Below are 14,705 nucleotides of genomic sequence, written 5' to 3'. Positions count from 1 at the left end.
ATACATAAGGCAACTGCTAACAGCTATAAAAGAGGAGATCTACAGTAACACAATAATAGTGGGGGACTTTAACACCTCACTTACACCAATGGACAGATCATCCAGACAGAAAATTAATACGGAAACACAAGCTTTAAATGACACAATAGACCAGATAGATTTAATTGATATTTATAGGATATCCCATCCAAAAACAGCAGATTACACTTTCTTCTCATATGCGCATGGACATTCTCCAGGATAGATCACATCTTGGGTCACAAATCAAGCCTCAGGAAATTTAACAAAACAAATTATATCAAGCATCTTTTCTGACCACAGCACTATGAGATTAGAAATGAATTACAGGGAAAAAACCGTAAAAAACACAAACAAATGGAGGCTAAACAATACGTTATTAAATAACCAAGAGATCACTGATGAAATGAAAGAGGAAATCAAAAACTATCTAGAGACAAATTACAATGAAAACACGATGATCCAAAACCTATGGGATGCAGCAAAAGCAGTTCTAAGAGGGAAGTTTATAGCAACACAAGGCTACCTCAAGAAACAAGAAAAATCTCAAATAAACAATCTAACCTTACACCTAAAGGAACTAGAGAAAGAAGAACAAACAAAACCCAAAGTTACTAGAAGTAAAGAAATCATAAAGATCATATCAGAAATAAATGAAATAGAAACAAAAAAATCAATAGCAAAGATTAATAAATTAAAAGCTGGTCTTTGAGAAGATAAACAAAAGTGATAAACCATTAGCCAGACTCATCAAGAAAAAGAGGGAGAGGACTCAAATCAATAAAATTAGAAATGAAAAAGGAGAAGTTACAACAGACACTGCAGAAACACAAAGCATCCTAAGAGACTACTACAAGCAACTCTATGCCAATAAAATGGACAACCTGGAAGAAATGGACAAATTCTTAGAAAGGTATAACCATCCAAGACTGAACCAGAAAGAAATAGAAAATATGAACAGACTAATCACAAGTAATGAAATGGAAACTGTGATTAAAAATCTTCCAACAAACAAAAGTCCAGGACCAGATGGCTTCACAGGTAAATTCTATCAAACATTTAGAGAAGAGCTAACACCCATCCTTCTCAAACTCTTCCAAAAAATTGCAGAGGAAGGAACACTTCCAAACTCATTCTATGAGGCCACCATCACCCTGATACCAAAACCAGACAAAGATACTACAAAAAAAGAAAATTACCAATATCACTGATGAATATAGATGCAAAAATCATCAACAAAATATTAGCAAACAGAATCCAACAGCACATTAAAGGATCATACACCATGATCAAGTGGGATTTATCCCAGGGATGCAAGGATTCTTCAATATATGCAAATCAATCAAGGTGATACACCATATTAGACTGAAGACAAAATCCCATATGATCATCTCAATAGATGCAGAAAAAGCTTTTGACAAAATTCAACACCTATTTATGATAAAAACTCTCCAGAAAGTGGGCATAGAGGGAACCTACCTCAACATAATAAAGGCCATATATGACAAACCCACAGCAAACATCATTGTCAATGGTGAAAAACTGAAAGCATCTCCTCTAAGATCAGGAACAAGACAAGGATGTCCACTCTCACCACTATAATTCAACATGGTTTTGGAAGTCCTAGCCACAGCAATCAGAGAAGAAAAAGAAATAAGAGGAATACAAACTGGAAAAGAAGAAATAAAACTGTCACTGTTTGCAAATAACACGACACTATACATAGAGAATCCTAAAGATGCCACCAGAAAACTACTAGAACTAATCAATGAATTTGGTAAAGTTGCAGGTTACAAAATTAATGCACAGAAATCTCTTGCATTCCTATACACTAATGATGAAAAATCTGAAAGAGAAATTAAGGAAACACGCCCATTTACCACTGCAACAAAAGGAATAAAAAACCTAGGAATAAGCTTACCTAGAGAGACAAAACACCTGTATGCAAAAAACTATAAGACACTGATGAAAGAAATTAAAGATGATACAAACAGATGGAGAGATATACCATGTTCTTGGATTGGAAGAATCAATATTGTATAAATGACTGTACTACCCAAAGCAATCTACAGAGTCAATGCAATCTCTATCAAATTACCAATGGCATTTTTTACAGAACTAGAACAAAAAAATCTTAAAATTTGTATGGAGACACAAAAGACCCTGAATAGCCAAAGTAGTCTTGAGGGAAAAAACGGAGCTGGAGGAATCAAACTCCCTGACTTGAGACTATACTACAAAGCTACAGTAACCAAGACAGTATGGTACTGGCACAAAAACAGAAATATAGATCAATGGAATAGGATAGAAAGGCCAGAGATAAAGCCACGCACCTATAGTCAACTAATCTGTGACAAAGGAGGCAAGGATATACAATGGAGAAAAGACAGTCTCTTCAGTAATGGTGCTGGGAAAACTGGGCAGCTACATGTAAAAGAATGAAATTAGAACACTCCCTAACACCATACACAAAAGTAAACTCAAAATGGATTAGAGACCTAAATGCAAGACCGGACACTATAAAACTCTTACAGGAAAACATAGGAAGAACACTCTTTGACATAAATCACAGCAAGATCTTTTTTGATCCACCTGCTAGAGTAATGAAAATTAAAACAAAAATAAACAAATGGGACCTAATGAAGCTTAAAAGCTTTTGCACAGCAGAGGAAACTACAAACAAGACGAAAAGACAATCCTCAGAACGGGAGAAAATATTTGCAAACGAAACAACGGACAAAAGATTAATCTCCAAAATATATAAACAGCTCATGCAGCTCAATATTAAAAAAACAAACAACCGAATCCAAAAATGTGCAGAAGACCTAAATAGACTTTTCTCCAAAGAAGACATACAGATGGCCAAGAAGCCCATGAAAAGCTGCTCAACATCACTAATTATTAGAGAAATGCAAATCAAAACTACAATGAGGTATCACCTCACACCAGTTAGAATGGGCATCATCAGAAAATCTACAAACAACAAATGCTGGTGAGGGTGTGGAGAAAAGGGAACGCTCTTGCACTGTTGGTGGGGGTGTAAATTGATACAGCCACTATGGAGAACAGTATGGAGCTTCCCTAAAAAACTAAAAATAGAATTACCATATGACCCAGCAATCCCACTACTGGGCATATACCCATAGAAAAGCATAATTCAAAATATACATGCACCCCAATATTCATTGCAGCACTATTTAGAATATCCAGGTCATGGAAGCAACCTAAATGCCCATCGACAGACGAATGGATAAAGAAGATGTGGTACATGTATACAATGGAATATTACTCAGCCATAAAACGGAACGAAATTGGGTTATTTGTAGAGACATGGTTGGATCTAGAGACTCTCACACAGAGTGAAGTAAGTCAGAAAGAGAGAAACAAATATCGTATATTAGCGCATATATGTGGAACCTAGAAAAATGGTACAGATGAACTGGTTTGCAGGTCAGAAATAGAGACACAGATGTAGAGAACAAATATTTGGACACCAAGGGGGGAAAGTGGCAGCGGTGGGGGGGTGGGATCAATTGGGAGATTGGGATTGACATGTATACACTAATATGTATAAAATGGATAACTAATAAGAACCTGCTGTATAAAAAAATAAATAAAATTTTTTTAAAAAAGGAATTCACCAATGTAGAATATTAGCTATAGCCCAGGAGAAAAGGTGAGAAGACTTGGGTTCTAATCTTATTTTTTACCACTAAGTAGCTATGTGAAAACGTCACTCTGGGACAGTTTTCCTTATCTGTGGATGAAGAAGTTGGACTAAAGCAATTTTTCTAACTGTAAAGTTCAACCAATAGTGTGCTAATCACAGACTCAATAAGCAATTGGAAGAGAGTAACAATCTTATATGTGACAAAGAACTCATATCAAGAATGTATAAGGGACTCCTATAAATCATTAAGCAAAAAAGATATACACTCAGTTAAGAACAGGAAATATGCTTTGTGTGTGTGTGTGTGTGTGTGTGTTACTGTTGTTACAATGGAGAAGAAATTTGTTGAGTGGGAAATCTTGGGGTGCTATGACTATGTAAAAAATATATTTAGACACTCAAACATTTGGTCATCTACATGTTGCAGAGGGTGATTTTTCAAAAAAAGTATCTTTTTGTATTGTTTTCTATAAGGGAGTCACCATGTTTAATTTTATGAATGCATGAAATGCACATGAAGGCTTCATGAACTGTAAAGCTTTCTGCAAATGAAAGGCATTATTATTATTCCAGATACAATATGAATGCAGCTGACATCAATCCCATTCTTCCCAGTTGCAGGTGTAACGACCAACACGGGTATTTTCCTTTGTTCCTTTGCCATGGCCATGGGAGAATGTCTGAACCCAATACACAAATAACAGCTGCGATTTTAATTGAGAGTTTTGAGTGGATAAGCAAGGTGTACACTGAATGCATAGCAACAGATAGATTTTCACTTGGGCAGCCACATTATTATTTCCTCAGACTTTGAAAAGGGAAAGTTTTAACAGACCTCTTGGAAGTGACCCTTGTTTTTCCCCCCAACCTGTTCACAGTTACTGTCACAGAATGCGTCATCTCTCTCCCACGCACACAGTGGGAAAACAGCTTTGCCATCCAGAGCAAAGACAGTGTTTTGCTGTGTCAGGGATACAAGAGTCTGCATATGGTTCATTGTCCTTTTCCCAATTAGGCTCCCTCCCTAAGCACTGGAGTTTCCTGCCCAGAGAGCCTGCCGGGGATCCTTATCATTTCAGCAGAAATAAGTCAGCATGAGAGGCCACGGCAAACCAGAATTTTGCCAGAATGCTTGTGGTCTTTGCCTTGCCCTTTTTTAAGATTTTGTAACTCTGGTCTTGCCTTAGCAGGGTGAGAAACTGTCCCAACAACATAATCAACCTAGATTGGTCAACCAAAGGGAATTTGCTTGTTCATTCACGTTTGATGCCTGTATCTTCTTGGACCAGGATATCCCCATGGCTCTGCCACTTGACTCGGGTGACCAACTATTGGTATTCCCTTTCCAGTATTATGCATAAATGTATTTCAGACTTTGTATTTTCCCATTAACATTTCCTCTGCGATAGACTTAGCAGCTCTGTAGTAACACACACACACACACACACACACACACACGAACACCCCTAATCTAAACTAAAAATAGAACTACCATACGACCCAGCAATCCCACTATTGGGCATATACCCTGAGAAAACCATAATTCAAAAAGAGTCATGTACCACAATGTTCATTGCAGCTCTATTAACAATAGCCAGGGCATGGAAGCAACCTAAGTGTCCATCGACAGATGAATGGATGAAGAAGATGTGCACATACATACAATGGAATATTACTCAGCCGTAAAAAGCAACGAAATTGAGTTATTTGTATTGAGGTGGATGGACTCAGAGTCTGTCATACAGAGTGAAGTAAGTCAGAAAGAGAAAAACAAATACTATATGCTAACACATATATATGGTATCTAAAAAAAAAACCAAAAAGGTTCTGAAGAACCTAGGGGCAGAACAGGAATAAAGACGCAGATGTAGAGAATGGACTTGAGGACATGGAGAGGGGGAAGGGTAAGCTAGGACAAAGTGAGAGAGTGGCATGGCCATATATACACTACCAAATGTAAAATAGATCGCTAGTGGGAAGCAGCCACATAGCACAGGGAGATCAGCTTGGTGCTTTGTGACCACCTAGAGGGGTGGGATAAGGAGGGTGGGAGAGAGACGCAAGAGGGAGGAGATATGGGGATGTATGTCTATGTATGGCTGATTTACTTTGTTATAAAGCAGAAACTAACACACCACTGTAGAGCAATTATACTCCAATAAAGATGTTAATAAAATAAAATAAAATAAAATGCTATAGTTGTAGAGTGAAAAGGGTTTCAGAGTCCCGAAAACCTGGGTTTGAATCCTGGATTTATCACTATACCTGGATGATAAGCCTCAGCTGCCTTGTCTGTGACATGGGGATAAAAATACCTTCCTTGCTCCCAGGATTCTTGTGAAGTCAAAAGAGGCAATGCATGGACACCTTCCCAGAGAGGTCTTGTCCACAATAATTGCCTCATAAACAGTGGGTGAAATGATTGTTACGTAGTTGGTGCAACTGAGACAGTCACCGAGTGCAGAGAAGTGGCCAGCCCAAGTTTTGCAGTAAATTAATGACAGACTCAGGACAAAAGCTAAGGCCCAGAGCTCTTTTCCACTCTGGAGCAAAGGGAGCCATGTCCAAGAATTGCTTCTGCAGGTTTGGGGAGGAGACAAAACAAAACAAAAGAACAAAATGAAAATGAAATACAACACTTCAATGAGGTGAGCTCTTAAGCTTTGGTGATTTCTTTTCTTTTAAAAAATAAATTTATTTATTTATTTTTTGCTCCATTGGATCTTCGTTCTGCGCACAGGCTCTCTCTAGTTGCAGCAAGTGGGAGCCACTCTTCGTTGTGGTGCGCGGGCTTCTCATTGCAGTGGCTTCTCTTGTTGCAGAGCACAGGCTCTAGGCGCGCAGGTTCAGTAGTTGTGGCTCGCGGGCTCTAGAGCGCAGGCTCAGTAGTTGTGGCACACAGGCTTAGTTGCTCCATGGCATGTGGGACCTTCCTGGACCAGGGCTCGAACCCATGTCCCCGGCATGGGCAATCAGATTCTTAACCACTGCGCCACCAGGGAAGTCCCAAGCTTTGGTGATTTCTTAAACTTAGTTGACTGGCTTGAAAGAAAGGTTTTTGGTTTTGTTTTTGAAATAAAATCTCTCTTTATGTTTCAGTATTTCTTCCCTGTTCAGCCAGAGGCATCTGTATTGATTTGAGGAGAGTTAGGATTGTTAGCTCAGGAAAGCAAAAAGGAAGGAACCAATAAAATAGGTTCTTGCAGCCCACAATAGAAGCATGGATTCCAATGCCAGAACTTTTGATTTGAAGAGCCAGGTTTTGAGAGAGGAGAGAGCCCTTGAGAATCCAAAAGGAAGGTTCTTAAGGAAGCAGGCTACAGAATCTATGACATAAAATTAGGTGACAAAGAGAATAGGGAGGGCTTCCCTGGTGGCTAAGTGGTTAAGAATCCGCCTGCCAATGCAGGGGACACGAGTTCGAGCCCTGGTCCGAGAAGATCCCATATGCCGCAGAGCAACTAAGCCCGTGAGCCACAACTACTGAAGCCCGTGTGCCACAACTACTGAAGCCCACGCACCTAGAGCCGGTGCTCCGCAACAAGAGAAGCCACCGCAATGAGAAGCCCCTGCACCACAACAAAGAGTAGCCCCCGCTCATGGCAACTAGAGAAAGCCTGCATGCAGCAACGAAGACCCAATGCAGCCAAAAATAAATAAATAAAATTAATAAATTAAAAAAAAAAGAGAATAGGGAAAGAACCAGGTTACTGAGCCCCCTTTCTGGGCTAGCAGGTGGTGGTCATCTCATTAGAAGAGGGAGAGGTGAAGTGGGAGGCTGAGGGTTGGGATGAGCAGGCCAGGCCTGAGGGGACCGGGTGAAAGGGAGCTGATGAGCATAGAGGGATGGGGTGCCCTGCAGACTATGCACTGCTATTTAGAGGAGGGCCATGTTGGCTGTTTCTTTCAGCCTTTTCTTTTGAGGACCTTCTGTAAACAGCTGCCTGCATGTTATCCATGGATTGTCATCAGAAGTGATACCCCACAATGTCCCAAGATTTTGCTAAACTCCATAGGAGCTACCTATTTGGATACTTCTCTTTTTAATGGCCAAGGACACTAGTAAATGCCATGAAACACAGACACAGTCCCCAGAAGATGGATGGAAAAGTAGAGGGAAAGCCCCTAGCACTCATACCGAACCATTTTTGTTACTTAGGTTTAATTTCAATTTTGAGGACTTAATAGAGCATAGTTATTAGGATTGTAGTCTCTTGAGTCGGGCTGCCTGCTTTATATCCTGGTTCTATCCCTCTATTAGCTGGGAAACTGAAGAAGTTTATGAAACTCTTGGCTTCCTCATCTGCCAGAGGGCATAATCACAGTATCTGCCACATAGGTTTTCAGTGAGTAAATGAATTAACACACATGGAAGACTTGGTTAGAACAATGCCCGATACATAGTAGAGTTCAATAATTGTCACTTATGGTTGCTCTTACTGTCCATGTTTAGCTTAGCGTGTGTGTGTGTTATAGAGCTGAGAAGCTCTGATAGTTTTTTACAATAACCAAGAGAGAACTTACATCTTCACTCTCTCAGCTTTCTGGGGTTGTTCACTTGAGTTTTCTATTCATTCACTTCAATATGCTTTCCAAGAAATATTTATTAAGCCCCTTCTATATGCCCATCAGGCACTATGCAAGGTACTGAGGACAAAATGACATATCAAACAGACATATCCCCGTCCTCCTGTAGTTTGCCACCCCAGCTGTTCTCTTTCAATAACCCCTTTCCCTTCAACTGATCTGGGGGCCAGGGCCAATCTCCTGAGTGCATTTCCTAGTGCTGGCAATCTGGGGTCCTGCAACAGGCCATAAAATGCATGGTATATGGGTTTAATAATGTCAGGGGAAATTTTCAGTTAATCCCTTAGACTGTGGGTACACTCAGGATTCAAAGACCAGACCAAAACGGCACGAAGAGAAACAGAGAACTGGTAATTATCTGGTGAATTTGGGTCATGTGGAAAGCCAAACCAAATTACTTTAGCCAAGGAAAAAATGATCTTTTTCTCTTTGCATGGATTAGTAGTTTTGGTAAGATTTTGCTGGGGTCTCCCTTCCCCTTTTTGCTTTATTCCATCAGGTAGTTCCTAGAAACCAACATATTGTGGGAAAGCCACAAAGACAAGGATTTTGAGGGAAATGACCACCATCCATTCATGGGGAATTATTTGGGGAGCCTTGGTTTGTTTGTTTTTTTTAAAGAAGATGTTGGGGGGTATGAGTTTATTAATTAATTAATTTTTGCTGTGTTGGGTCTTTGTTTCTGTGCGAGGGCTTTCTCTAGTTGTGGCAAGCGGAGGCCACTCTTCATCACGGTGCACGGGCCTCTCACTATCGCGGCCTCTCTTGTTGCGGAGCACAGGTTCCAGACGCACAGGCTCAGTAGTTGTGGCTCACGGGCCTAGTTGCTCCGCAGCATGTGGGATCCTCCCAGACCAGGGCCCGAACCCATGTCCCCTGCATTAGCAGGCAGATTCTCAACCACTGCACCACCAGGGAAGCCCTAGGGAGCCCTGATATTATTTCTAGTACACATGTGGAATATAGAAGCAGGGTTCTAGGTCGTACTAAGTTCTAAGTTGGCGGTGCTATCATAAATACAATCAACTCTTAGGTGCTCTAATTTTGAACTAAATCTGACAGCTTCTCTTAATTTTTGAAACAAATGTTTTAGTTAGATGCTCTCTTATGTCTATATTAGTTCCAAATTATATTATATTATGAATTTGTATTTCTAAGGCAAAAGCAAATAAAGAGTACATGTTTTAATGTTTACATTTTAAGTCATTTTTTATCCTTTTAATAGAAGATATCAATGTAATTCCCATCCAGGAAATGGTAATGGAAATTGCCTACTTCAATGTATAATCTATAAAATCTCGTTAAGTAGTGTAAAGAGAATTTGTCATTTTGTCACCTAACTGACCTTTTACAACGCTGCGGCCCACCGTGAAGTGATACCCTCCCAACTCGGATGAAATGCCCACATATTTTACTGCATTCTTACCAAGAAAAGCCTTCAGCCAAAATTTTAGCTAGTCCAAGTCAATTTTTAAGCAAAGTACATAACCAGAAATTGGCACAAACATTTGTGTATCATCCTTTCCATATTCAAAAGCTGTCTGAGACTCATTTGATTAAGCATAAAAATAACTCTGTGAATGTCATTAGAAAGGCTGATGAACATTCCATGTCTGGTCCCTTGAATTTGTATTCTGGAGACATATTATTAAGTCACCGCTAAATAGTTTCTCTTGTAAGAACCTGATCATGCTCTCTAGAGTCTGAAGGAATCATTTTCATATTGAGTTTAGAAGGTTTAATTTTTCTATTTCCATTCAACAGAAAGGAAACAGCTGGTAAATTAAGGAAGGCCGCTACAGTTTATTTGGCTGTGTAGCCTCTACTGGCTTCTTTGGTTAATAGAGTATCTTTATTCCAACCAGGGTCCCCTCCCTGCCAAATCTCCTCATTAAACTGAGTTGTGATTAGAAAAGAATAAATGACATTTTATTTCATATGTGGCTCCTTCCAAGCTTCGATACTCCTCTTTAAGTTTTCCTCTTACACAACTTTTCCTTGGCCTGACATTTCTTCTCCCTGGCAGCTCTTCAAAACAGAATGTGCAAAGTTCTTGTCCAGTCTTGTAGACTACTACAAAATGCAGCATCGCCTCACCCCCACCTTGGGTTCAATTGTTATCCAGTCATTTATTCCTTCCACAAACATTAATCCTTACACACAATATGGCCTTGTGTACTTTACACTCAAGCAGTCATCTCTGAGGATAATTTATTGGTTCAGAAATGGAAATTCCATTTCACTTCCTCAGATTTATTTCTGAGTGGTTACGTGGTGGCGGGTGCTTCTTTTCAAAGTCAGGAAACACCAAAATACACCTTGCATACGGGAGAGTGTGTTCCAAATGTGGGCTGAGGTGGACTGAAAAGGTACCTCACAAGGAACTTGTTAAAAATGGAGATTTTAGGGTCATGATTTCCAGAAGTTCTGAACCAGTTTAGGTAGAGCTCTGAGAATTCTCATGTGTAACTGGCTTTGGCCACACTACTGTGCAGACTAGAGCGATAGCAGTGGTTATGGAACAAGAGGACACATTGAAGAGGGATGGACCTGGAAGACCGAATGGGAGGGCTTGACAGCTACAGGTGGCAAAAGGAATGAAGGAGAGAGCAGAGTCAAAGATAACACGTTTATATATATTGTTCTCAGTTCATTTATAAAAACAAAAAGAATACTGCTCATTTAAGTGATGGGGAGGCTTCCAGAACCGTTTTTTTTTTTTTAATTAAAATTTTTTTTTTTTTTTTTTGGGCTGCATTGGGTCTTCGTTGTTGAGCGCAGACTTTCTCTAGTTGCGGCGAGCAGGGGCTACTCTTTGTTGCGTTGCACGGGCTTCTCATTGCGGCAGCTTCTCTTGTTGCAGAGCACGGGCTCTAGGCATGTGGGTTTCAGTAGTTGTGGTCTGCGGGCTCAGTAGTTGTGACTCACGGGCTCTAGAGCGCAGGCTCAGTAGTTGTGGCGCATGGGCTTAGTTGCTCTGTGGCATGTGGGATCTTTCTACACCAGGGCTTGAACCCATGTCCCCTGCATTGGCAGGCAGATTCTGAACCACTGCGCCACCAGGGAAGTCCCCAGAACTGTTTTAATGAACCAACACTAGACAATATTCCCCAAATAATTCTTTGATCTTAAAAAAATACCAGATAGAATGCACACTTTTTGACTGACTGTAAGGAGTTTACTGGTGGTTGAAAGAAAGTAAAATTTAATGCTGTATTTAACAAAGACCTTGACCTTTTTCTCTAGTACACGCAACCTATAGCCACAGAGACAAGCGGTCATACTGGCATCACTATGTATTTGTAACCCTCAACCTCAAATAGACATTCTCTGCTAATACATTTCTCTACTGTATGTACTTCTACCCACTGGAACAAATAGATATCCCCCAATTACCAACCACAATGAATATATTTTATACCTTTTATTACCCTCTCAAACTTCCACCTACCCTGTCCCTCTCTCCGCATCCCATGCTGCCCTCAATTTTAATGATGACCTTGAATCCTACTTCATGGAGAATGTAAGCATCCTCAAATAGGCACACCCTCCTTTCTTTTTTGCTACCAAGTTTACAAACCTACCTGCACTTCTATCTTTCTTTTTCCCTCCATTGTTACAATTGGGCAAGTACCCTTTCTCTAGTCAAAAACCATTTTTTTTTCCTGTTGGGGTCTGGATATTCTCATCTTCTCAGGGACTTTGTTCTTCAAGTTTTCCCTTTTCTCTCTTTTTCATTTTCTTTTTTATAAATTTATTTATTTATTTATTTATTTTTGGCTGCATTGGGTCTTTGTTGCTGCAGGCAGGCTTTCTCTAGTTGCAGCGAGCAGGGGCTACTCTTCGTTGCGGTGTGCAGGCTTCTCACTGCAGTGGCTTCTCTTGTGGAGCATGAGCTCAGGCATGCCGGCTTCAGTAGTTGTGGCACGTGGGCTCAGTAGTTGTGGCCCGTGGGCTCTAGAGCGCAGGCTCAGTAGTTGTGGCACACAGGCTTAGTTGCTCCGTGGCATGTGGGATCTTCCCGGACCAGGGCTCGAACCCATGTCCCCTGCGTTGGCAGGGGATTCTTAACCACTGAGCCACCAGGGAAGTCCCCTTCTCTTTTTCATTTTTAATCTTTACCTTTTTACTGGGTCATTTCTATTAGCATACATACCTTCTCCAGTATCTTTCATTAAAAATAACTCTTGGGCCCACATTCCCCTGTGTCTTTGACCTTTTCTTGGTCAAAAGTTTTCTATACCTTTTTCTTCATTTCCTCACTTCTCATTCATTCTTTACTTCAGCCTTAGTGTGGTGTTTGCTCTCTCTAATCCGCCAAAACTACTCAAGAAAAACCACTAATATATGCTATGCCGCAAAAGTAATTTTACTAAACATTTTAACACCTTTCAATATAGTAAAACATCTCCTTTTAACACTGTCATTCTGACTCAGTGGCACCACAGTGTTCTTGCCTTTGTGATTGCAACATCTCAGAATCCCCTTCTTTTACCCAAACTCTGAGTAATGGAGTTCTTTCAGGTTTAGACCTGGGCCCTCCACTCTTTTCTTTCCAAACTCTCCCCTTACATGATATCATCCATTTCCTTGCTCTAAATTATCTTCCTTTTTCCCTCTCTCCCTTCTTCCCTCACTTCCTCCTATCTATCATCTATCTATCTATCTATCTATCTACCGATTTATCAATCATCTATCTATAGCTATTGCTATGGTCTAAATGTTTGTGTCTGCCCCAAATTCATATGATGAAATCTTAATGTCCAATGTGATGGTATTAGGAGGTGGGGAATTTAGTAGGTGCTTAGGTCATGAAGCCCTCATTGGTGGGATTAGTGCTCTTATAAAAGGGACTCCACAGAACTCCCTACTCCCTTCTGCCACGTGAGGACACAATGAGAAGTGTGCAACCTGGAAGAGATCCCTCACCTGACCTTGCTGGCACTCTGATCTCAGACTTCCAGCCTCCATAACCATGAAAAACAAATTTCTGTTGTTTGGAAGCCACTCAGTCTATGGTATTTTCTTATAGCAGCTCAAATGAGCTCGGATATCTGTCTGTCTATCTATATGTCTATCTATCTATCATCTATCAATCATTTCCATAGAAAATGTATTGTTTTGCTATTGCATACATGATGTTATTACACATATCATTCTAAATCTTGCTTTTTTATTTAACATTGTAAATCTGATCATATAGTTCATAGAGATCTACCCCATTATTTTTAACTGTTTCATAGTGTTCATTACCATGAATACACTCACTGTTATGAAACTGTTCCCCCTACTGTGGACACTGATGTTATTTACAGGTTTCTGCTCTAACAGACAATACTGCAATGAATATCCTTGTTCTTTCTTTCATGTACATATGTGTGAGGACTTTTCTAGGGCAGAAGCAAAATTGATGGATCACAGGATACAGGCATTTAAAATTTTAATTATTATTTCCCCCTTGCCCTCCAATGAACCAGGGTATACATCCATAAGCAGGATATGAGAATACCTGTTTTCCCACACTGTAGTCAATACTTGGTATTACCAAATTTAAAATTTTGCCAATATTATGAGTAAAAATTCTGTTTCATGCTTAATTTTTTATTTTTCTGATTATAAATGGAATTGAGCACTTTTTTTCAAATGACTATCAGCCATTCATATGTTAATTTCCACGAGTTCTCTGTTCATATCTTTGCCCATTTTTCTATTGGGTTATTTGTATTTTTATATTGAATTGTAAGAATTATATATAAAGCTATTTAACCTTTCTAAGCTCAGTTTACTCAGTAGCTAATTATGATTACCTAATAGAATTGTTTTGAGGATTAATTGGGATAAGATATTTAAAACCCTTCATGCAGTGCCTGGCACATAGAAATCCCTCAAGAAATGGTTACTGCTGCTATTGATTATATTTTTATTACCCTGACTTAAAATACTTGGCCCATAAGTCGATCATACTAAATTTTCCTTAGGTTCCAACTCAAGTGTTCATTCATTTATTCGTGCATTACATGAATCTTTAGAGAGCCTTTATGTATCATAGACCATGGTAGGTGCTGGGGATGCATCAGTGAGGCTGATAGACAGTAAGGAAACCAATACAAAAGTACATGTATAATATTGATTCAGTGGGAAGCGCTTTGAGGCAGGGTAAGGGGATCAAAAGGCCAGGACAGGGTATGCTATTTTAGGTAGGTTGGCCAGGGATGGCCTTTCTTTTTAGCAGAAACCTGTATGAAGCAAGGAGATCCATGAGAAGAGCTGGGGGAAGAGCCTTCCAGACAGAAAACAACAAGTGCAGAGGTAATGATGTGGGAATATACTTTTGCCTTTGAGGAACAGTGAGAGTCCAGAGAGACTGGAGCAGAGTGAGTGGACTTGACAGGAGTAGGTCTACAAGTAGCTAGAGACAGGTTCATATCTG

This window comes from Stenella coeruleoalba (assembly GCF_951394435.1).
Source record: "Stenella coeruleoalba genome assembly, chromosome: 11".
Lineage (NCBI taxonomy): Eukaryota > Metazoa > Chordata > Mammalia > Artiodactyla > Delphinidae > Stenella > Stenella coeruleoalba.
Note: the sequence above shows the minus strand (reverse complement) of the source record.